Raw genomic sequence first — 23374 nt, 5'->3', positions numbered from 1 at the left:
GAGTACTTGCTAGGGATGAGGGCCTGGTCAGTCTGGGAGCAATCCTAGAATTCCCCTGGCCAGGTGGAGTTGTAGGCCTGCCGTTCTGACTGTACTCTTTTAGCTATCCCGCTTATAGTCGTGTTGTAGCCCACGTCCCTGAGTGGGACGTGCTGTGCTCACCCGTATGGCTGGCGACTCGGATCCCGTGTATTTCTCACTCCTCTGTGGCGGTACTGATCCTTTCGTGTGGCTGAGCCTCCGGGCTTCTGTGGGCCAGGAGACCTGCAATCTCCTGCCCTGCGGTATCTGCTGCTGGGCTTGAAGGGTCCCACAGCCTCGGACTCTGGTGTCTGGTCCTCTGTGTACACTGGCCAGGACGAGCTCTGCACAGCTCCAGTCCCTGGCTTCTTGATCCTGTGTGTCCTGCTTGACTCCTTACACTGAACTGCCCTAACCCCGCCTCCAGATCCAGTTATATAGGGCAGGATCCTCCCCTTTTCTGGTCTGGAGGAGGAGGTGTTGCATGTATTGTGTTCCTGACCAGGAAACTCCTGTTTTGCTCCCAGACATGGTATTACTACCACTGTGGCAACCAGACCCCCTGGGGTGCCACAGTCCCCCCTAGTAAATTTCAGTACTCCGGGACTGAACATATTTTGCAAAAATATAACAGATAACAATACATTAACATATTTACAATCACTAGAGTCTCTATAGGTCACGGTATCATCCGCAACCAGGTGTCCGTTTCACCGAAGATGTAGTTTGAGGGACCCGTCCCAAACCCTCCACAGAGGCCCTGGGGTGGCTACAGGGCATTGATGATCCGGAGTTGGACCACGTCTTCAGCCACCTCCACGGGTTTTTGTTCTGTGGTCTGGAACAAAAGGGGCACTTTCCAGGTGCAACTATTTACAGGCAAAGTTTTTGGTTATTCATTGTCCATAACGTAAAAAGTCTCTGAAACCTGTCGGGTAACTGGAAAAACAGGTTAAATGCACACATAAAACATTTCAACATTACAGTTATACATTACACTTAAATTCTCCAACGAGCAGGAGTTTGACCTCTGGTGCTTCTGGTAGACCTGCGTAACACGCTGTCTGTCTGTGTTCCGCTCTGGTCCCCTTTCTCTACCCCTGGTGTAGTGGGCACTGTGTGATCTGCACTACTGGTATTGTGAGGTGTCACTGGTAGGTTGGGCAGCTTCCTACGGATCCTTTGGCTTACCGTGGGTACGACAGGCTCCCTACTAGCAGAGGGTAGATTCTCCTGGGCTGCTGATAAGGAATCTTCTGTCTCCGGGGCCAATGGTTTTTCCAACTCTACTGAGACTTCTGTAGGTGCTTGAGGGGCTGGTTGGAGAAATGTAAGTACAGGCACAACAATGGCGTCATTCACTAGTGTCCATGACTGGGGAAATTCTCCGAGTACCGTGCTGACCATTTCTTCCCCTTCCTCTGCGGGTTGAGGGATATCTTGGCCTTCCTCAGCATGCTGTAGCTGCTCGGGACATTTCTTCAGGTGGTCTCTGGAAACTGTTGCTGTTGTTTCACCTCCGTCCTTACTTATGAGGCACACCTTGGTGTTATCATGGTTTGATGCTAAAATGGTGTACGGCTCTTTTTCCCACTGGTCATCCAACTTGTGGAGTCGCCTCTTCCTCTTTAGGACTTGCTCTCCAGGTGACAGGGGAACAGCAGGTGCATGTTGATTGTAAGTCCTCTCTTGCCTTTCTCTTGCTTGAGACAGACTTCTTTCAACACTCTCCTGTACCTTACGGTATTGCTGTTGCCGCTCAGTGTCCCAATCCGCATCTGGTGAGGCGTCCTCTGGCGTCAGAACTCCCATATCCAGGTCGATGGGCAGCTTACCAGGTCTCGCTCTCATCAGGTAAGCTGGTGTGCAGTTGGTGGAAATCACTGGAATATGATTGTAGAGGTCCACCAGGTCTGTCAACTTTTCTGGCCACAGACTGCGTTCCTCCAGGGGCAATGTCTTCAGTAGGTCTATCACCACCTGGTTCATCTTTTCACACATCCCGTTGGTCTGGGGGTGATAAGGCGTTGTCCTGATCTTCTTGCAGCTGTACAGGTTGCAGAACTCCTGGAATACTTCTTCTTCGAAGGCCGGACCTTGGTCAGTTAGCACACATTCTGGGTAACCATGCGGGCGGCAGAAGTGCTGCTGGAAAGCTCTGGCTGCTGTCTGAGCCGTTTGGTCCTTGACTGGCACTACTACCAAGAACTGGGAGTAGTGGACTACAATGGTGAGGGCGTAGACATAGCCTGACCTGCTTGGGGACAGCTTCACATGGTCCAGGGCTACCAGTTCGAATGGCTGCTTGGTGAAGATGGGCTGCACGGGAGCCCTCTGGCTGGCACGGTCTTTCCTTCTCAGGTTGCACGGTCCTCAGTCGCGGCACCACCTCTCGATTGTTCCTCTCATGCCAACCCAATAGAACCGTTCCCGTAGCAGGACTTCCAGCTTTTTCCATCCGAAGTGTCCTGCTCCGTCGTGGTACACTTCCAAGACCATAGACGCATCCCGCCTCGGGACTACCACCTGCCAGACCAGCTCGTGCGTCCGGGAGTTGACAGTTCTTCGACACAGCTTCCCTTCATAGATGAACTGCTTACTCTTCTCTTTCCACAGCTGTTTGGTCTCTTCTGGAGCATCTGGGTCAGGGTATGAGTCGGCTCGTGTCAGCAACTCTTTGACTAGGTGGACGGCTGGGTCACTGTCTTGTGTTTATGCCCATCCGTGGTGGGGCAAGGGATTGAACGTGACCTCTTTGGTGGCAGAGTACCTGTCTTTCACACAGTGGGAGCACTGAGTTATCCCATGACTGTGGAAAGCGGGGATTTCTATCTCTTCCAGTTCTTCTGGGTCTTCTCCCCCATCTGGCAAGTTAGGCATCCTGGATAGTGCATCTGCGTTAGCATTCTTGCGCCCAGCCCAGTACTTGATGATGAATTCATAATTGGAAAGTCGGGCCATCCATCTCTGCTCCAGGGCACCAAGTTTCGCAGTGTCCAGGTGGGTCAGCGGGTTGTTGTCTGTGAATACGGTGAACTTGGAAGAGGCGATGTAATGCTTAAAGCGCTCTGTTACTGCCCATGCCACTGCGAGGAACTCTAGCTTGAAGGAGCTGTAATTTTCAGGGTTCCTTTCTGTGGGCCGGAGCTTCCTGCTGGCATAAGCGATTACCCGCTCTCTGCCCTGCTGGATCTGGGACAGCACCACTTCCAGTCCCACGTTGCTCGCGTCCGTGTGGAGGATGAAGGGCTGGCCATAATCAGGGTAAGCCAGGATCTCTTCTCCCGTGAGGGCCATTTTCAGCTGGTGGAAGGACTCATCTTCCAGCTTGTCCCATTTGAACGGCGGCTTCTGGTTTTTGGCCTTCCTGGACTGGCCTATCAGGAGGTCCTGCATGGGTGCCACCTGTTAGAACCTTGCTCTTAGGTTTTTTCCTTTGCTGGTCACATGACCTTGTTGGCCTATTTAATCCTGCTCCGCCCTTCTGGCTTTGCTGGACTTCATTGTATAACTACTTTCTAGCTAGCCTGTGCTCTGTATCTAACTCTGTTAGTTTGCTTGGTCTACGGACCTCAGTGTTCTATATATTTTGTTTGTTTGTCTGTCTGCTACTATTTCTGTTAGGGGGTGTCCCATTTTCCTCCCAGTCCTTAGTACTTGTAGGGATTCCTTCCCCACATCTATAGGTCTCCGTACAGACTAGCTTAGGACTTTAGCAGGTCTGATCGCAGGATCAGGTCCCCTGTTACATCGTAGGGATAAAGCTGAGTTCTATCGTAGGGACAGATCTCCTCTCTTTCCTTAGCTCTGGTAGCAGAACATAACAGTAAGTCCAGCCTGCAAATTCTCTAAGGAAAGATTTTTCTGTTCCATCATGGTGTCGGTTCTGGATTTGGCTAAACGCCTGCAGGGACTCTCTCTGGAGGTGGCCGAGCTCCGTCAGCACGTGAGTAACTGTCCTGGAGCACATTTCTTGGAGCCTAAGGTATGTTTGCCGGATTTAATTTTTGGTGAACACCGAGAATTTTTTTCATTTAAAAATGCTTGCTTATTGTATTTTCATTTGAGACCCAAGTCCTCTGGGGATGAATCCCAGCGCATAGGGTTCATAATGTCACTTTTGCGCAAAGAGCCTCAGGAGTGGGCCTTTTCTTTGCAACCTAGTGATACATGCTTCAGATCAGTGGATAGTTTTTTTTCTGCTTTGGGACTATTATATGATGATCCTGACCGTGTCGCATCAGCTGAGACTGAGTTGAGACATTTGAAACAGGGATCAGGTAATGTGGTAAAATATTGCACTCATTTCCGTCGTTGGTCTACTCAAACAGGGTGGAACGATTCTGCTCTGAAAAGTCTATTTCTTGCTGGGCTCAATGAAAGGGTTAAAGACCTGCTAATTGCTTATCCTACACCTGAAGATTTGCAACAGGCTATGCAATTAGCTATACGGGTGGATAGGAGACTGCGTGCAAGGGTTAATGAGAGCAAATCCTCTGCTATGTCAGTTTCTGGTTATGAGAATGTGTGTACTAACAGTGGTGAACCGATGGAGATTGGATCGGTGGCACCTCGCTCTCAAGAAAAAGACCGTAGATTTTCTGAAGGCTTGTGTTTCTATTGCGGAAAATCTGGTCATTTGATTAAAGGCTGTGAGCTTCGTATGAAGAAAGAAAAAAAAAAGGTCAGTCATGCCCGTATTGCCTGTTTAAATTCCAAGGGTGTATTTCTAGCTGCTTCCACGATTGCTCAGGAAAAATTAATGGAATTTCGGGTGTTTGTTGATTGTGGGTCTACTCTGAATGTAATTGATGGGGGATTCTTGGAAAGACTCAATTTAAAACCCGAACCTTTATCATCCCCCATTGCTGTGGTTTCTGTGGATGGTTCCCCTTTGAAGAATATTACTCTCAAGGTCTGTGAATTTCCTCTCACTATTAATGGTGTTCACCATGAGAAATTGGATTTGGTAGTTTTGAATAACTTGCCTTCTCCAGTAATATTGGGATTGCCCTGGTTAAAATTTCACAATCCTGTACTGGATTGGTCTACCAGTGAAATTAAATCCTGGAGCCATAAATGTTATGACAAGTGTTGTAACGGGCGTATTGCAGCTTTGGATAGGGGAGAATTGCCTGTTCCTATTCAGGATTTTTGGAGAGTTTTTTCTGAGAAGGAATCGCAGGTTTTGCCTCCCCATAGAGACTATGATTGTTCTATTGAATTTGTCCCTGGAGCGACTCTTCCTAAAAGTCGTTTATTTAACCTTACTATTCCTGAGAGGAAGGCTTTGGAGGAATACATACAGACAAGTTTGGCCGCCGGTCACATTAGGCCCTCTAAATCTCCTGTGGCGGTTGGATTTTTTTTTGTAAAAAAAAAGGACGGCGGTTTACGTCCTTGTCTGGATTTTCGTGAGATTAACAAAATTACTGTACGCAATCCTTACCCATTGCCATTGATTCCTGATCTGTTTAACCAGTTAATGGGGGCCAAGTGGTTCTCTAAAATTGACCTTAAGGGGGCATACAATCTGTTGCGCATGAAGGAGGGTGACGAATGGAAGACTGCTTTTAACACTCCTGTGGGTCATTTTGAGAATCTGGTTATGCCTTTTGGTCTTACTAATGCTCCTGCATTTTTTCAGAATCTTATTAATGACATCCTTAGACCTTTGATCGGCAAAAATGTGGTTGTGTATTTGGATGACATTTTGATTTATTCGCCGGATCTGGAGTCTCATTGGCGGAGCGTACGTGAGGTATTACAGTTGTTAATGGACAATTCGCTTTTTGCTAAGCTGGAGAAATGTGAGTTCGCTGTACAGAGAATTAGTTTTTTGGGTTACATTATCTCCAGCGAAGGTTTTGAGATGGACCCGGTTAAAGTTCAAGCTGTACAGGAATGGCCTAGGCCTATTGGTTTGAAATCGATACAGAGGTTTTTAGGTTTCGCCAATTATTACAGAAAATTCATAAAAAAATTTTCTAGTATTGTCAAACCTCTGACCGATCTCACCAGGAAAGGTGCTGATGCGGTTCAGTGGTCTTCTGAGGCCATTGAAGCTTTTGTGTATCTCAAGGAGAGGTTCACCTCTGCTCCCATCCTTATGCAGCCTGATGTGACTAAGCCGTTTTTGGTTGAGGTTGATGCTTCCTCTGTGGGGGTTGGCGCAGTATTGTCTCAGGATAACGGGGATGGATTACATCCCTGTGCCTTTTTTTCAAAAAAATTTTCGGAGACTGAACTGAATTACGATATTGGTAATCGGGAATTATTGGCTATTAAACTCGCATTTGAACACTGGCGCCACTTCTTGGAAGGTGCGGAATTTCCCGTTCAGGTTCTTACGGATCATAAAAATCTGATATATCTTGATGCTGCCAAGCGCCTGAATGCCCGTCAGGCTAGGTGGGCACTGTTTTTCTCGCGGTTTAATTTCTCCGTTACTTACATCCCTGGTACTAAGAATGTTAAGGCGGATGCCTTGTCTCGCAGTTTTTCTCCCATAGTCGGTGCTGAGAAAGAGGAGAACATTTTACAAGAAGGTGTTGTGATAGCTGCTTTGGACTCCGTTTTGGAAGATGAGATTCTTAAAGCACAGGAGAATGCCCCATCTAACACTCCTCATGGGAGGTTGTTTGTGCCTGGGACCTTTAGGAGAGATTTGTTTGTTGAGTGTCACGAATCTCGGTTGGCAGGTCATCCCGGAATCTCTGAGACCAAGAGACTGGTGGGTCGCAGTTTTTGGTGGCCTGGATGGCAGAAGGAAGTCATTAAGTGGGTGCGTCAATGTACTATATGTGCTAGATCTAAGTCCTCACATACTCCTGCTGCGGGGTTGCTTTGTCCTTTGGAGGTTCCCAGTGCTCCTTGGACACATTTGGCTATGGACTTTATAACTGACCTTTCCCCCTCTGAGGGTTTTACTGTCATCTGGGTGGTCGTGGACCGTTTTAGCAAGATGTGTCACTTGGTTCCCTTCGCCAAACTGCCTTGCGCTAAAACTCTCGCTAAGGCCTTTGTCAAGGAAATTGTCAGACTTCATGGCGTTCCTACTGACATTGTTTCTGATAGGGGTCCTCAGTTCGTGGCTCGTTTTTGGCGTGCCTTTTGTGACAGGTTGGGAGTTCATTTGTCGTTCTCGTCCGGATATCATCCTGAATCTAATGGCCAGACAGAAAGGAAAAACCAGGATGTTGAGCAGTTCTTGCGTTGTTTTGTGGCAGACAATCAAGAGGGGTGGTCTGAGTTTCTGCCACTTGCTGAATTTGCTCTGAACAATCATACATCTTCTTCTGCTGGTTGTTCGCCTTTTTTTTGTTGTTCTGGGAGACATCCGTCGTTTGGGTCGTTCTCCAAGTTGGGATCTGCCGTGCCTGAGGAGGAGAATTTTTCCGGTGATTTGGAGAGAGTTTGGACGGATGTGCGTGGTAATCTTCAGGAGGCCAACAGAAAATCTAAAGACTACTTTGATAGGAAACGACAGGAGGTTTTGTTCGCTGTTGGTGACATGGTTTGGTTGTCCTCTAGGAATCTGCGGTTGAGGATTCCTTCTAAGAAATTGGGTCCCAAGTTTGTAGGGCCCTTTAAGGTGCTTCAGGTTGTCAACCAATCTGGTATTTCATGTCTCTCTGTTAAAAAAAGCTGTTGTGTCGGATGGTGACGCCTCTGCCTCTGTTCCTCCGGTGGTGGAGGACGGGGAATATGAAATTTCTCGCATCCTTAACTCTAGACGGTATAGAGGTAGTTTGCAGTATCTTGTGGCCTGGAAAGGTTTCGGACCCGAGGATAACTCTTGGGTGAGGTCAGATGATGTTTCCGCGTCCAGACTTATCAGAGCGTTTCACAGGAGATTTCCTGATAAGCCTGGTCCTAGGGGATCCGGAGGATCCTCTTAGAAGGGGGGGTACTGTTAGAACCTTGCTCTTAGGTTTTTTCCTTTGCTGGTCACATGACCTTGTTGGCCTATTTAATCCTGCTCTGCCCTTCTGGCTTTGCTGGACTTCATTGTATAACTACTTTCTAGCTAGCCTGTGCTCTGTATCTAACTCTGTTAGTTTGCTTGGTCTACGGACCTCAGTGTTCTATATATTTTTTTTGTTTGTCTGTCTGCTACTATTTCTGTTAGGAGGTGTCCCATTTTCCACCCAGTCCTTAGTACTTGTAGGGATTCCTTCCCCACATCTATAGGTCTCCGTACAGACTAGCTTAGGACTTTAGCAGGTCTGATCGCAGGATCAGGTCCCCTGTTACATCGTAGGGATAAAGCTGAGTTCTATCGTAGGGACAGATCTCCTCTCTTTCCTTAGCTCTGGTAGCAGAACATAACACCACCATCTTGGTGAAGCCTGGAATAAATCTTCGATAGTAGCCTACCAACCCGAGGAACTGCCGCACTTCCTTTACGGTGGAGGGTCTTGGCCAGTCCTTGATTACTGTGATTTTATCGGGGTCTGGAGCTACACCGTCAGCGCTCACCACGTGCCCCAGGTACTGTACCTTGGGCTTCAGCAGATGACATTTTGAGGGCTTCACCTTTAGACCAAAGCCAGCCAGGGCGTCAAACACTTCCGCCAGGTGCTTCAGATGGTCCTCATACGTCTGGGAGTATAGAATGACGTCATTCAGGTACAGCAGGACCATCTCAAAATTCTTATGTCCCAGACAGCACTCCATCAACCGCTGGAAGGTTCCTGGGGCGTTGCAGAGCCCGAATGGCATGCAGTTGAACTCGCTGAGGCCCATCGGGGTGGTGAATGCGGTCTTCTCCTTATCCGCCTCTGCTACAGGAACCTGCCAATACCCACTAGTAAGATCCAAAGTAGAGAAATAGTTAGCAGATTTTAATGCAGCTAGTGAAGTGACTCCTCTATCTTGGGTAGCGGGTATGCATCTTTGTGTGTTATGCGGTTGATTTTCCTGTAGTCTACACACATTCTCATAGTGCCATCCTTTTTCTTTACAAGAACTAATGGAGCTGCCCAGGGGTTACAACTGTCTCTTATTACCCCAGCCTCCTTCATTTCTCGCAACATCCATTCGGCATTTTGGTAGTGTGCGGGGGGTACAGGCAGATACCTTTCTTTAATGGGTGGATGGTCTCCCGTGGGGATATGGTGTTGAACCCCTTTTACCTGCCCGAAGTCAAGTGGATGTTTACTGAAGACCCTTTCGTATTCCTGTACCACCCGGTACACTCCTTGTTTTTGATGTGGAGGGGTGGAGTCAGTGCCCACATCCATTTGTCCCTTGGAGCCGTTATCCTCAGCCTGTTGGGATAGAGGCAAGGGTTCCACTGTCTTTATAGAATTCTGGTTGACAGTGAACAGTTTGGCTAGGGTGGCATACCGGGGCAAATGGACTTCTCTCTCCCCAATGTTTAGGATGCAGACGGGTACCCTCCCATGGCGGACATCAACCACCCCCCGGGCTGTCAAAATGGTGGGCCTACTGTCAGAGTAGACGGGCTCTACCAAGGCCTGGTAATCTCTACCCCTTAGACCAATAGCTGCCCGGCACCATATCATCATTTCACTTTTTGGGGGCATGGCGATTGGGAACAGGTCACTCATCCTAACACTACCAATTTCACCACCAGACAGTTCTACCCGCTGTCTTTTCATCAGGGCTCGGATCTCCCTCTGTAGAACCCGCTGCTGGCTGGAACTGGCGGTTTCCGCAACCTGCTGCAATAAGACAGTTATCTCTGCAAGACAATTTTCAATGACATTAGTGCCTAAAGTTATCATAGGATGACTTTCTCGGCGATCAATGTCGACAATAATCAATTCTTGTGCTGGCAGTTCGACTTTGCCAACCTTTATGGTCACTTCTTTGAACCCCACCTGAGGCACGGGTTGACCATTGCTGGCATAAATGCTCAAATGTTCGTCTGGACGGCGGGTGATGTCAGAGTCAGTCCAGTACCGTTTGAAAAGAATATAGGTGATGGTGGTCACCTGGGATCCAGTGTCCAGCAACGCGCTCATTGGAAAGCCGTCCAGCACGACAGGTAGGACCGATCGTCCTCCCAAATATTTGTCTCGCCAGCTTGATGGGCCTGGTGATCTTATGCCTGGGGGTTGGCCCTCTGCCCCAGGTTTTGCTCGTTTAAATGACAGTACCTTGCATAATTGCAGCGGCGGCAGATGGGTTGTCCGTCCTGGTCGTAGCGGTCGCTGTTCCTCCCTCTGGATGGTGGAATCCTCTTCTGTCGGTGCCACGGGACGTCCTCCGGACTGGAAGCCAGCTGGATCTTTCCTTTGGGAGACACCTGCAAGGACTGTACAGTTTTGGTTAGTGCAGCTACACTTTTGGTTAACTCTTGGACCTGATGGTGCAGGTCTGTAGACGGGGCATTGTCCAGAGTCCGCGCATCAGCTCCTACAGGCTCCGGGGCAAAGGGTGCCACCTCCTGGTGGTAGGTGATAGCTGGGCGCCGGTGAGCTGTAGCGCCACCTGGTGCTGGTTCCCGTAGCACCCGGATGGCCCTGTCCTTAAACTGAGCAAAGTCCAAGTCAGGGTTTTGCAGGGCCATTATGCGCAGCTGGGTTCGGTGGGCGCTGGAAGTAAACCCTCAATAAATTGTTCGGTTAACAGTCGGTTTTCATCTCGCACACTGTCAGGGTCTACCTGTTTGATAGCCCTCAGCGCCTCCTGCAGGTTTAAAGCATAGTCCCGTACACTGTCCTGTGCCCATTGTTTGCACCCATAGAATTTCATTTTTATCTCTGCGGTGGTGCTGGTGTCAAAAGTTTCCTTTAGGCGGGCCAGTATCTCCTTTACAGTCCCTTTTTCTCTGGCTGACCAGGATTTTACCTCTCTCTGGGCTGCACCAATCAACTGGCCTATAAGGATGCTCACTTTCTGCTCCTCGGACAGGGGATATACCTTAAACAGGCTGCTTAGTCTCTCTTTGAAGTCACTCAGGGTGTGCGACTCTCCTGAGTACTGGGGTAGCCACGCCGCTCCTGGGATATAGGGCATTGTGAATGGCATCACTGCGGCAGCGGCCGCGCTGGAAGTTCCCTCCACATCCGGCGTCTTTCTCCCCCCCTAGTGAACCGTGGCCTACCTCCCTTCTCTTTTCCTCCGTAGGCCGCAGTTCCGCCGGCGATGGTCTCCTTGTAGGACCTGGCGTCGCACGCGTCTGACGTCAGCGCTCGCTGGGGCTCCTTCCAGGACCTGGCGTTGCATCAGCGTGCGGAACGGGGCTTTAGACTTTGCGCGTTTCCAGCGGTTCCGCCCCTCTTCTTCCCGCGCGGCGACCCGAAAATGGCGGACGATGGCGAGAAAACGGCAGCAGATGACGGGAAAACTTCACCACGGTATGCGACACAGTCTGTGAAGGCGTGCAGTACCCGGTGGTAGCGGGCACGTAATCCTGCTGACTACGTCAAAGTTGACGCACCCCCTGGGCCATGGGGGACACCCGGAGCCGGGCCTTGTAGATGCTGGGTATTGTAGTCACCGTGGCGGTGACCCTGTCCGTGACCCAGGGCGGTCAAACCAGGGTAGTCTATGTGTATAGTCCGACTACGCCACCTGTGGAATGCGGTTATTAGGAACCGCCGCTGCGGGGCAGTCCGCTGAAGCTGGTGGTGTGTGCAGCAGAGTGATGTAACTCCCCACAGGTAGAGTGTAGCTTCAGGGCAGCATAAGTGGATGATGGTGGTGATAGTGCCTGGATCGGTAATAACAACACAGAATCTTTGCAGTGCAGTCCCAGGGTTTTTACTGGTGGCAATTATATAGGCCTCAATGGGAGTACTTGCTAGGGATGAGGGCCTGGTCAGTCTGGGAGCAATCCTAGAATTCCCCTGGCCAGGTGGAGTTGTAGGCCTGCCGTTCTGACTGTACTCTTTTACCTATCCCGCTTATAGTTGTGTTGTAGCCCACGTCCCTGAGTGTAACGTGCTGTGCTCACCCGTATGGCTGGCGACTCGGATCCCGTGTATTCCTCGCTCCTCTGTGGCGGTACTGGTCCTTTCGTGTGGCTGAGCCTCCGGGCTTCTGTGGGCCAGGAGACCTGCGGTATCTGCTGCTGGGCTTGAAGGGTCCCACAGCCTCTGACTCCGGTGTCCGGTCCTCTGTGTACACTGGCCAGGACGAGCTCTGCACAGCTCCAGTCCCTGGCTTCTTGCTCCTGTGTGTCCTGCTTGACTCCTTACACTGAACTGCCCTAACCCCGCCTCCAGATCCAGTTATATAGGGCAGGATCCTCCCCTTTTCTGGTCTGGAGCAGGAGGTGTTGCATGTAGTGTGTTCCTGACCAGGAAACTCCTGTTTTGCTCCCAGACATGGTATTACTACCACTGTGGCAACCAGACCCCCCGGGGTGCCACATATATATGTTGAGTGTTTACATTATATGAGTAAAAGCTGATGCACACAGACATATTATTGCTCTGTACAACACCAAGATATCTGATCCTTTAATGGCTCCCTTAGCACTTTCTGGTGCCCTACCGTACCTCATTATGCTTCTGATTTCATATGAAGGCATTTAGAGTGGTTCCCTTCTGTATGTAGACAGAGACCGATATTCAACTATCTGCTCATGCACATGGCTATTTTCCACTCAGATCGTGTGAAAAAAATTACAGCATGAGTTAGACTGTTCCAGACAAGTGGATGTAAATAGTAGGCAGCCCCTGTATCCATCTGATATGCGGATGCACTAGTCCGTAAAGTTCAGCACTCGTCTGAATGTAGCCTTAGGCTCCTTTCACATGACTTATTTTCTCATGTATGTTCTGTCCATGTGTTTCACAGAAAGGTTGAAGTTGATGGACCGACGTTTTTTTTTAACCTATGTAACTGTTTGTAAACATTATAGTCTATGGTGCTGTTCACATGTCGTCTGTTTGTGGACCAAATGGGCACAAAACAAAATCAACATGGAAATAAATAGGATTTTGATCCAATTTGTGGATACAAAAAAAATGTCTAGCTCTCTGATGTCATCCTCGTTTACTTTTTGCTAGGAGAAACTTTAGAAACCTCCATCAGGTTTTGTTTGCTTACGAGAAAAATTAATGACACACTTCTGATAAAAACTGACATGCTGGTCAAAAATATATGAAAAATCTGATCTAGGAGACAGACGATAACCAGTCCATTTTTTTTGGAAATGCTAAACCGTAAAAAATGGACTGCATTTAGATGACTTATGGATGGCATCCGTGTGCTGTCGTTCTTTTTCTTCACTCACCTGTTGATTTGTATGGGTGACTTTCATCTGTGATTTGGTTCAAAAGTAGGGATGAGCGGACCCGTGGAAGTTCAGGATCATTGGGTTCAGCCGAACTTTGGTCTAAAGTTCGGTTCGGGTACCAGAACTTGACCCGTAACACCATATAAGTCAATGGGGACCCAAACTTCGGTGCTGTAAAATGGTCGTAGTAAGGGCTAGGGGGCTGCAAAGGAAGAAGAATGGGGGTGAGAGCAGAACAATTGCCCTGCAAATAAATATCAATAGGGAAATTACTTAAAATAACATAGCATAAAAGAATATATATAAAAAAAATCTTGAACCACAAAGTGGAGGTCCAAGTGGAGGAGTGGAGCAGTGCCTTGCATGTGTAGTTTACTGTACTTGTTAATAAATAAGTGAATAAAAATGATGTGCCCCCTACTTTTAATAACCAGCCAAGGGAAAGGAGACAGTTGTGAGCTGGTCTTATTATGCTGGGAAAGGGCCAATATCCATGGAGCTTCCCAGCCAATTGATATTCGCTCGCAGCTGTCTGCTTTGCCTTTGCTGGTTATTAAAAATGGGGGGACCCCAAAAAAATGATGTGGGGTTTTAATAACCAACAAAGGTAAAGCAGACAGCTGTGAGCTGATATCAATAGGCTGGGAAGGTCCGTGGAGATTTTTTCAATTATTTATTTATTTTACACTGTCCCTACGCTAATCAGAGCACATTAGCGGCGCCACCCGCGATCCAGTGTTTATACAGGCTGTGTCATGTGTTGCGCTGGCCAATCAGAGCTATGCTACTACTTGGTATGGCTGTGATGGCTTCGGAAGTGCCCACAGCCTAAAAACTTGTTGATTGGCTGTGCTGCAGCCTTTCAACAAACTTTATTCAGCACTGAACCCAAATAGTAAGACGGACTTCCGGGAAAAAGTCAGAGTTCAGGTACCCTCAACCCTATTCAAAAGCTGATATATATTTTTCATTCTTTTTGCAAACATTTGGTTCACAAAAAAACAGAGACATATGAATAAAGCCTAAAGCTCAGTTTAAAGACAGCAAAATCAACTGTGATACTAGACTGAAAATCTGCACCAAATCCACTACATATGTATTGCCAGTTATGGTGAGGGTAAGTTCTCTGCTGTTTTCATTGCATCCACACATTGTTAACCGATTCCTTACTGGAAGATTGTACACTTTTGCCTAAACCAGGAAGTTGTGCAGATCCCTCAAAGAGGGGAGGAGGTGTTTCAGTTGTAGTTGTAGTGTGAGGAAGAAAGCAGCATCATGGAGTTCTCTGTGCAAGAGAGAGAAGTCTGCTCTCTGCATGTACAAGCTGCACAAGGCAGGGTCCAGTCCCTAGAGCACAGAAACTTACAGAGTTTGTGCTAAACTGTGAGTCTGCTCAGTCTTTATACAGTATAATGAGCAGGAAAGTGTTTTACCTGGGAGCTCAGCAACCGCGTGGAGTCAAAGACACTGCTGCCAGAGAAAGTGAGTGTTCTGACAGGAATCATGTTGCCTGCTCGCTGGAAGGGATCATGGATCCAGTAACTGTTTACATTGGACCCCTGGGGATCCAAGGAATCATCTACCAGAGGTATAATTAGCAGCAGGGAGGCTACACAGCCTCACAGCAGAGAATCTGACCCCTCAACATGCAGGCCTGACAAAAAACAAACCCTGTATGTGAACTGTATAGAAGCTTCTGGAACTGTTTGCAGAATTCCAGTAAAAGGTACAAACTGGTTATTACCCTGTCTAAAGCTAATTATTTCCTGCTGCAACATTCCTGCTCTATCTCCCCTGGGAGCCAGCCCTGGTTGGGAAGGGTTAATCGCCTGGCACTGCTCATCACCACCTAACTCCCAGGGGCCCTCATTAGTGCCCGGCCATACCAGGCCGAACATCCCAACTGACGTCACGAACCTTTTTATTATTTTATTATTAACCCCCCCACACACACACAATTGATAAAGACTGCCGCGCGTGCCCCGGTCGGACCATACCAGCACTCGGACCGCCGTGCACCAGTACAGTGACCGCAGTGGCCTGGCTGGGGCGGCACACTAATTCATGTTATATAAAAGTATTTACTAACTCTGAGGGCAGGAGAGGTGACAGGTCCTCTGTAAATTCTTTTTTTTTTGCATACTCCATGTAGCCATGTTTTCTGTATCTCATATTGACGTGCAATTTTCGTCTTTATCATTGCTGTACACCAGTGGTACTGGATGCTTTAAATATAATATGAAATGCGCCTTTTTTAAGAAGACAATGCTTTGATTTACAATTTTTTTACCTTCTACTTCCTTTCATCCCACCTCACCAGAATGCTATTGGTTATCCTGCTTTCTACAAGTGGAATGAAGAATGGATACATCACATACTTATATTGAACTAAGTTTTTCATGTCTTTGTGCTTTAGTTTTGTGTTGCACATATACAGTAACCCTTATAACTTTGATGTGCACACTATTTATCTTCAATGAATTGACTCTTTTATAGCAAATACAGTCTCCTTTTAGAAGCAGAAAAGTGTGTGACAAAGCCCATAAAATGCTTCTGTTTTCTGATGTCACGGTTTGGACACAGCTTCATTGTCATCAAACCTGTGGGCAAGAAATGACTCTGCATCAGCTGTGGTCTGTGACTACTATTAACTTTGCGAGGAATACTTTATTTTACAATCATCAACTTATTTTTTCTAAAAGAAGAGAATTTAACAATGCTGTTTTTTTTAATTACAAGATGGGGTGCCGAGCCACATGTTTTTTTTTTCATTGTGGGAGAAGAAACAACTATAGACATGTTTTCTTTTAAGGGTTGCCTTTCCATAGCTATAAGACTACGTTCTCACAGAGTTAATTCTAGAAGTTGAAAAAAAGCTCCAAATTTAGTCACCGAATCAAAAAAAGCTTATGCAAAAAAAAGTTTTAAAAACACACACACACGCACGCACGCACGCATTTTTTATATGGCTTTTTCTGATACAGAGAAAAAAATGAAAATTGAGCATCTGTCCTGCAATGTTAGACTTCACGCTCTTATCCTAAAGACTTTCTTAACTCCAACTTTTTGGATATATGCAGTGCTCAGACCATAGCTTAAACCTTAGCCACCCTGAAGTCCACATAGGAAATACACCCAACACTGGTTTGTGAGTTGGTCTGCCAGAAGGAATATCTGCTATGCAGTGTCATAGGTTGATCATGGACCTAGTGCTTTGAAGTCAGCTAACTTTGTATTCAAGATAAGACTAAAGGCCCTCTTACATATTAGACAACTGTCGGCTGAAAGATTATTTGGCCTACAATTATCTCTCCTGACTCTTCCATACGCAGCTCGGTCAAGTGTTTTGTACGTGAGAGCCACTGCCTAACTCCTCTGGCAGCTGTCTGTCTCTCCGCCAAACAAAAGTATCAACCCTTGAAATTCCAATGGCCAGATCCTTCTCCACCCAGACATCATCTATCAGGGGAGAGTCGGGAGGACCCCATATACATTAGCCTCTCATACAATCCACTAATATGGTTGGGTTTGCCAAACTTTAGATGTATGTGTATTGGGGCCTCTGGACAGGTTTGAAAGGAGCCAAGTTCCAGGCACAAGACACAATTTCAGGCTTTGCATGGAATATCACTTTTAGGCCACATTCACAAGTTCAGTTTTTGGTCAGTATTTTACATCAGTATTTGTAAGCCAAAACCAGAAGTGGGTGATAAATGTAGAAGTGGTGCGCGGGTGTCTATTATACTTGTCCTCTGATTGTTCCACTCCTGATTTTGGCTTACAAATACTGAATGCGTGAACTTGGCATAAATTTCAGATTTGTCTGATACTTGTTAGCCATAGCACAGTATAAGGCCACGTTCACATGTCAGCATTTGATCAATATTTTCCATCAATACTTTCAAACCAAAATCAAGGTCAGGTAAAAACTGCAGAAAAAGTGTTTCTAATATACTTTTCTTTATTTGTTCTACTCCTGATTTTGTCTTACAAATACTGATGTAAAATACTGATCAAAATACTTCCTTGTGAACATGGCCTTATGCTCGATTTATTGATTGGAAGTCATGCTGCTCATTGAAAGGGCGAATGGTGCAAATTATAATCATTGCTCTTAGAATAGTAGGTCCGACTGTCCAATAAAAATCTCTAAAGCCCAATTATCTTGGTAATTGGAGGAAATTAATGTCACTCACTACAGATTATACACTTGCACATGAAGATTAATTTCTGTAGCTGCTCACAAAGAACCCATGCAATGGCCTTCATGGTAGATATTAATATAATGTAAATCATGACATTCCAAGCCACCTAAATTCACTGTACATCCGCTACTGCTTTCTGGCATTCACAGCTATTACTGAGGTTTTCCATTTTGTTACTTTCAGTAATAAATCTGCATCATTAGCGAAGTCTATTCTTATGCGAGTTTAAGAATCCCGGGAGTATTTGCCATTTTTAAGTGCTGAAATTATGTATCTGTATTATTTTGAACTGTAAAATATGCAGTAATTTGCATTTTTTGCTTTATAATGTTGTTAAAGATTAATTTGAATTTTTATTTTTCATGACGTTGGTGCAGTATTGTCTTTTATGTCTAGAATGATGTAGGGTAAACACTACATATTTTAATCCCCAAATAATGGAAATATTTTAGGTTGTCATTTTTATTATGTATGGGTTTACTTGCAATAACTTATTTAATAAGTACACTAATTCAAGCCATTTTGTATATTTCGGTATAAAGCTATGTAGTATATTAGATGCTGTTTACTTGGCTGTTTAGTTATTCAAGCTATAACACTTAATAGTGAAAAACCAAAAATAAATCCCATTTATATCCCTAAAAATGCAAATTGTACTGAAAGAAGAACCTTCATCATTGATGTCTTGGTTTCATTTTAATATATAGTTAAACATCTTTGAGGCCACCCAAAATTGCAGCAAAAATGAACTTCTTAAGATTGCATTTCTCAGAAAGAAGATAGTCATTATATGTGATGGAAATTCTGTCACAAAAATCTAGTCTACATAGAGGTAGTCTCAAAGAGATGGTCTTTAGGATAGGTTTCACTATAATATATGTTTTCCCTAGTTACAGAAGACCACCGCCCTGGAATGGGACTTTTTTCTGTGACGAGAGAGTAACTCCCCAACATGAGACTGAAAAGTGACTATTTATTTCTCTCATATAGTCACCATACATTTGCCTCCTGCTGTCTTCTCTGTTCAGATTGGCATTTTGTTCTTCCTACTTTGCAATAAAATCCTGAGGTGTAGATTTACTCACAAGGGGTTAATTAAGGGGAAGGGGTCATAATTAAGGGTTTATAAGGGGCAGCTGGTTGGACATCAAGTCCTTTGGAAGTGCATTGAGGTGAAGGGTACATTGCTGGAAAAGGAAGAAAAAAAAAAAAAACTCTTTAAATCTCTTAGTTTGCGAGTGTGAACGAGCTGCGTGTGTCCGGAGCGTAAGTGCGAACGAAAGTAAGTGTGTGACTTGTTTTTCAGTGACTTTGGATTCAGGGAGTTTGGAAGGGAGGACTTAGGACTGAATTGCTGACTGTATTTCATTCTTTCTTTACTTTACTTTTTACTTAATTAATCCACCTGACCTACTTATCTGATTCCCCCGTCCATACTTGATACTTAACTGATCCCCCGCCGATATTTAATTGATACACTTGCACATCCCTAATTGATCCCCGTCCATACACCTATATATAAATAATTGTGTTTTGTACTTGTATATATATATACTGACTGTATCCCCATATTTAGAATGACGTCCATGTTGGCCGGAGCCGTGCAGTGTACATCTTGCGCAATGTATGCATTCCGTGAGCAACCGCTCGAGGATCCATACTGCTGCGAGAGATGTGAGCATATCGTGCACTTGGAAGCCCAAATTCTGGATCTAAGTGCTCAGATAGCGGTACTGAGGAGCATCGACAACATGGAACGGAGTTTGCTGCTCACCGAGCAGACACTCAATGGGTCAATACTGGGGGTGGAGCATAGAGGGGAAGTGCAGGCTGAACAGGCAGGGAGCTGGATAACAGTTAGGAGGGATAGAGGGAAGAAGTATAGGAAGGCTGGTTCAGAACCGGCATTATTGGAGCACGACAGATCCTCTGACCACCGGGGGAGTGTATGCTCCAGTAATGAGGGGGAGGGGGGAAGTGTAGGGCAGGCAAGACAGGTTCTGGTAGTGGGTGACTCTATTATTAGGGGGACAGACAGGGCAATCTGTCACAAAGACCGGGATCGCCGAACGGTGTGCTGCCTCCCTGGCGCTCGAGTCCGGCACATCGCGGATCGGGTTGACAGGTTACTGGGTGGGGCTGGCGAAGACCCAGCGGTCATGGTCCACATCGGCACCAATGACAAAGTGAGTGGTAGATGGAGGGTCCTTAAAAATGATTTCAGGGACCTAGGTAGGAAGCTTAGGGCAAGGACCTCCAAGGTAGTTTTCTCAGAAATACTACCAATCCCGCGAGCCACACAGGAGCGCCAACGGGAAGTTAGGGAGGTGAATAAGTGGCTAAAGAGTTGGTGCAAGGCAGAAGGGTTTGGGTTCATGGAGAACTGGGCCGACTTCGCGGTCGGCTACAGGCTCTACCGTAGACACGGGCTGCACCTCAATGGGGAGGGTGCAGCGGTGCTGGGGAAGAAGATGGCTAATAGGTTGGAGGAGTTTTTAAACTAGAGACAGGGGGGGGGAACCAAGGAAATAGGTGGGATGTGAGGCAAGCAAGGGGGAAGGGGAGAAGTGAATATAATGAGGGTGGAGAGGGGGGTGGGGATAGTACAGTTAGATCGTTAGAGAAGAATAGGATGCTAAATAACCCCAAAGTTTTATCTTGCATGCTGACCAACGCAAGAAGCCTGACCAATAAGGCGGATGAGCTGCAGGCGCTTATATCGGAGGAGAGGTATGACATCGTAGGTATAACAGAGACTTGGCTAGACGATAGCTACGACTGGGCGGTAAATTTATTAGATTATAGTTTATTTAGAAGGGACCGGAAACAGGGGAAGGGCGGAGGAGTCTGCTTATATGTAAAGTCATGTCTAAAACCCAGACTAAGGGAAGATATAGGAGAGGGAGAAGAGGGGGTCGAGTCCATGTGGGTAGAGATAGAGGGAACTAAAAATAATAATAAAATATTACTGGGGGTCTGCTATAAGCCACCAAATATAACAGAGGAGAATGAGAATCTGCTATTAGGACAAATAGACAAAGTAGCAAAACATAATGAAGTGATTGTAATGGGGGATTTCAACTACCCGGATATTGACTGGGAAACAGAAACCTGTAGATCTCAGAAAGGTAAAAGGTTCTTGACAAATATTAAGGATAATTATCTCTCCCAACTAGTGCAGGAACCAACGAGAGGGAAGGCCGTGTTGGACTTAATATTGACTAATAGGCCTGATAGAATAACTGAGGTACAGATAGGGGGGCACCTAGGTAATAGCGACCATAATATTATCGACTTCAAAATGCCCTTCAGTAGGGTTATCAATAAGGGAACAACAAAAACATTAAACTTTAGGAGGGCGAAGTTTGATCAGCTGAAAGAAAGCCTTCAACTTATTGACTGGGACAAAGTTCTTAATCAAAGGAATACGAATAGTAAATGGGAAACCTTCAAAAGAATTCTGAATACTCAGTGCGAGAGATATATACCGTATGGGAATAAAAGGGCCAGAAATAAGAGGAAACCAATATGGTTGAACAAGAACGTAAAAGAGGCGTTAAATAGCAAAAAAGAGGCATTCAAGAGATTAAAACAGGAAAACAGTAAGGAAGCACTAATGTGTTACAAGGAAAAAACGAGAACCTGTAAAAAACAAATAAAAATAGCGAAGGAGGAAACAGAGAGACGTATTGCTAGGGAAAGTAGATCAAATCCCAAACTGTTCTTTACGTATATAAATAGTAAAAGGATTAAATCGGATAATATTGGACCGATAAAAAGTGAGGAAGGCAAAATCATAGAGAAAGATGAGGATAAAGCTAATCTATTAAATAATTTTTTTTCGACAACTTTCGCAAAGGAAATCGAACTAACAGGAGAAATGAGAAGTGACAAAGTTAATCCTCCACTAAGTATGACAAATCTAACCCAAGGTGGGGTACAGAAACGCCTCAGTAACATTAAAATAAACAAATCACCAGGACCTGATGGCATACACCCACGGGTACTAAGGAACTAAGTAATGTGATAGACAGACCGTTATATCTTATATTTAAGGACTCTGTTGAGACTGGGTCTGTGCCACTTGATTGGCGACAGGCGAATGTAATGCCAATATTCAAAAAGGGAGCGAAAAGTGACGCCGGAAACTATCGGCCGGTGAGTCTGACGTCCGTTGTGGGCAAAATTTTTGAAAGCTTCATTAAAGAGGCAATTATGGAGCATCTTGATGCTAATAATCTTTTAATCCCGAACCAACATGGATTCATGAGGAATCGCTCCTGCCAAACAAACCTGATTGACTTCTACGAGGAGGTTAGCTCTCGACTAGATCAGGGGGAACCAGTGGATGTCGTGTATCTCGACTTCTCAAAAGCGTTCGATAGCGTGCCACAAAATAGGTTGGTATACAAAATGAGAATGATGGGGCTGGGGGAAAATGTCTGCAAGTGGGTAGCAAACTGGCTAAAGGATAGAAGGCAGAGGGTGGTTATAAATGGAATATACTCAGATTGGGTAAGCGTCACTAGTGGGGTACTACAGGGGTCTGTACTAGGCCCAATGTTATTTAATATCTTTATTAACGACATAGTCAACGGGATAAATAGTAAAATATCAATATTTGCCGATGACACAAAGTTATGTAAAACAATTAATACAAAAGAGGACAGTGCAGACCTACAGAGGGATTTGGATAAGCTGGGTAGGTGGAGCATTAAATGGCAAATGAGGTTTAACGAGGAGAAATGTAAGGTCATACATATGGGAAGGAAAAATGGAAGTCTCCAGTACTCACTGAATGGGAAATCATTGGGGAATTCAGAGATGGAGAAGGACTTGGGCATCTTGATTGATAGCAAACTAAATTGGAGTGCCCAAAGTCAGGCCGCTGCTGTAAGGGCAAACAGGGTAATGGGATGTATCAGAAGAGGTATAGCTGCAAAGGATGAGAACATTGTTCTTCCACTGTACAAAGCACTGGTCAGACCACACTTGGAATACTGTGCTCAGTTATGGGCCCCAATATATAGAAAGGATATAAATGAGCTTGAAAAGGTACAAAGGAGGGCAACAAAATTAATAAAGGGAATGGAGGGACTGCAATACCCAGAGAGGTTGGCAAAACTAGGACTATTCAGCTTGGAAAAGAGAAGGTTGAGGGGGGACATAATAAATGTGTACAAATATGTTAGGGGACAGTATAGAGATCTTGCCCGGGATTTGTTCAAAAGGAGGGATATTACGGTAACAAGAGGGCATTCACTAAGACTGGAAGAGAAAAGGTTTCAGCACCAGCATAGGAAGGGGTTCTTTACGGTAAGAGCAGTGAGAATATGGAATTCACTGAGTGAGGAGACGGTAATGTCGGATTCACTACACCAGTTCAAGCGGGGACTGGATGCATTTCTAGATACCAGGCAGATTTCAGCATATACTTAAAAATAAAATAAAATAGTAGGTTGATACAGGGATTTATTCTGACTGCTGGTTTCAGAGTCGGGAGGGAATTTTTCCTCAGGTGAAGATTGGCCAAATCATTTGGGGTTTTTGCCCTCCTCTGGATCAACTTTAGCAATTACAGAACTAACAGGTCGAACTTGATGGACGCAAGTCTTTATTCGGCTTTACAAACTATGTTACTATGTTACTTCTAAAGCCCCCGTCTCACATAGCGAGATCGCTAGCGAGATCGCTGCTGTGTCACGGTTTTGGTGATGCAACAGCGACCTCACCAGCGATGTCGCTATGTGTGACACTTTGCAGCGATCAGGCTCCTGCTGTGAGGTCGCTGATCGCTGCAAAGTGTCCTGGACCATTTTTTGGTCGTTGCCCTCCCGCTGGTCAGCACACATCGCTGTGTGTGACCAGCGGAAGCAGCGATCAGGCTGGTAACCATGATAAACATCAGGTTACTAGGGGCACACACGCA

At 45.9% G+C, this 23374-nt stretch overlaps 1 protein-coding gene and 1 long non-coding RNA gene across 2 annotated transcripts in view; one reads left to right on the top strand and one right to left on the bottom strand.

Annotated features, from left to right (window-relative positions):
• RFTN1 (raftlin, lipid raft linker 1) overlaps positions 1–23374 on the top strand; it is a 448879-nt gene that overhangs the window by 358617 nt on the left and 66888 nt on the right. The window lies entirely within an intron of this gene.
• The window catches only part of LOC141265187 (uncharacterized), a 54880-nt gene that overhangs the window by 19245 nt on the left and 12261 nt on the right, over positions 1–23374 (bottom strand). Inside the window, exon 3 of the long non-coding RNA XR_012320063.1 lies at positions 13238–13442. This is a non-coding gene — a long non-coding RNA (uncharacterized lncRNA). The remainder of the gene's footprint in view (positions 1–13237; positions 13443–23374) is intronic.

This window comes from Phyllobates terribilis, unplaced genomic scaffold (genome assembly GCF_046119375.1).
Source record: "Phyllobates terribilis strain yellow unplaced genomic scaffold, ASM4611937v1 Scaffold_4__5_contigs__length_816908805, whole genome shotgun sequence".
Classification (NCBI taxonomy): Eukaryota; Metazoa; Chordata; class Amphibia; order Anura; family Dendrobatidae; genus Phyllobates; species Phyllobates terribilis.
Note: the sequence above shows the minus strand (reverse complement) of the source record. Positions and strands in the feature narration are given on the sequence as shown.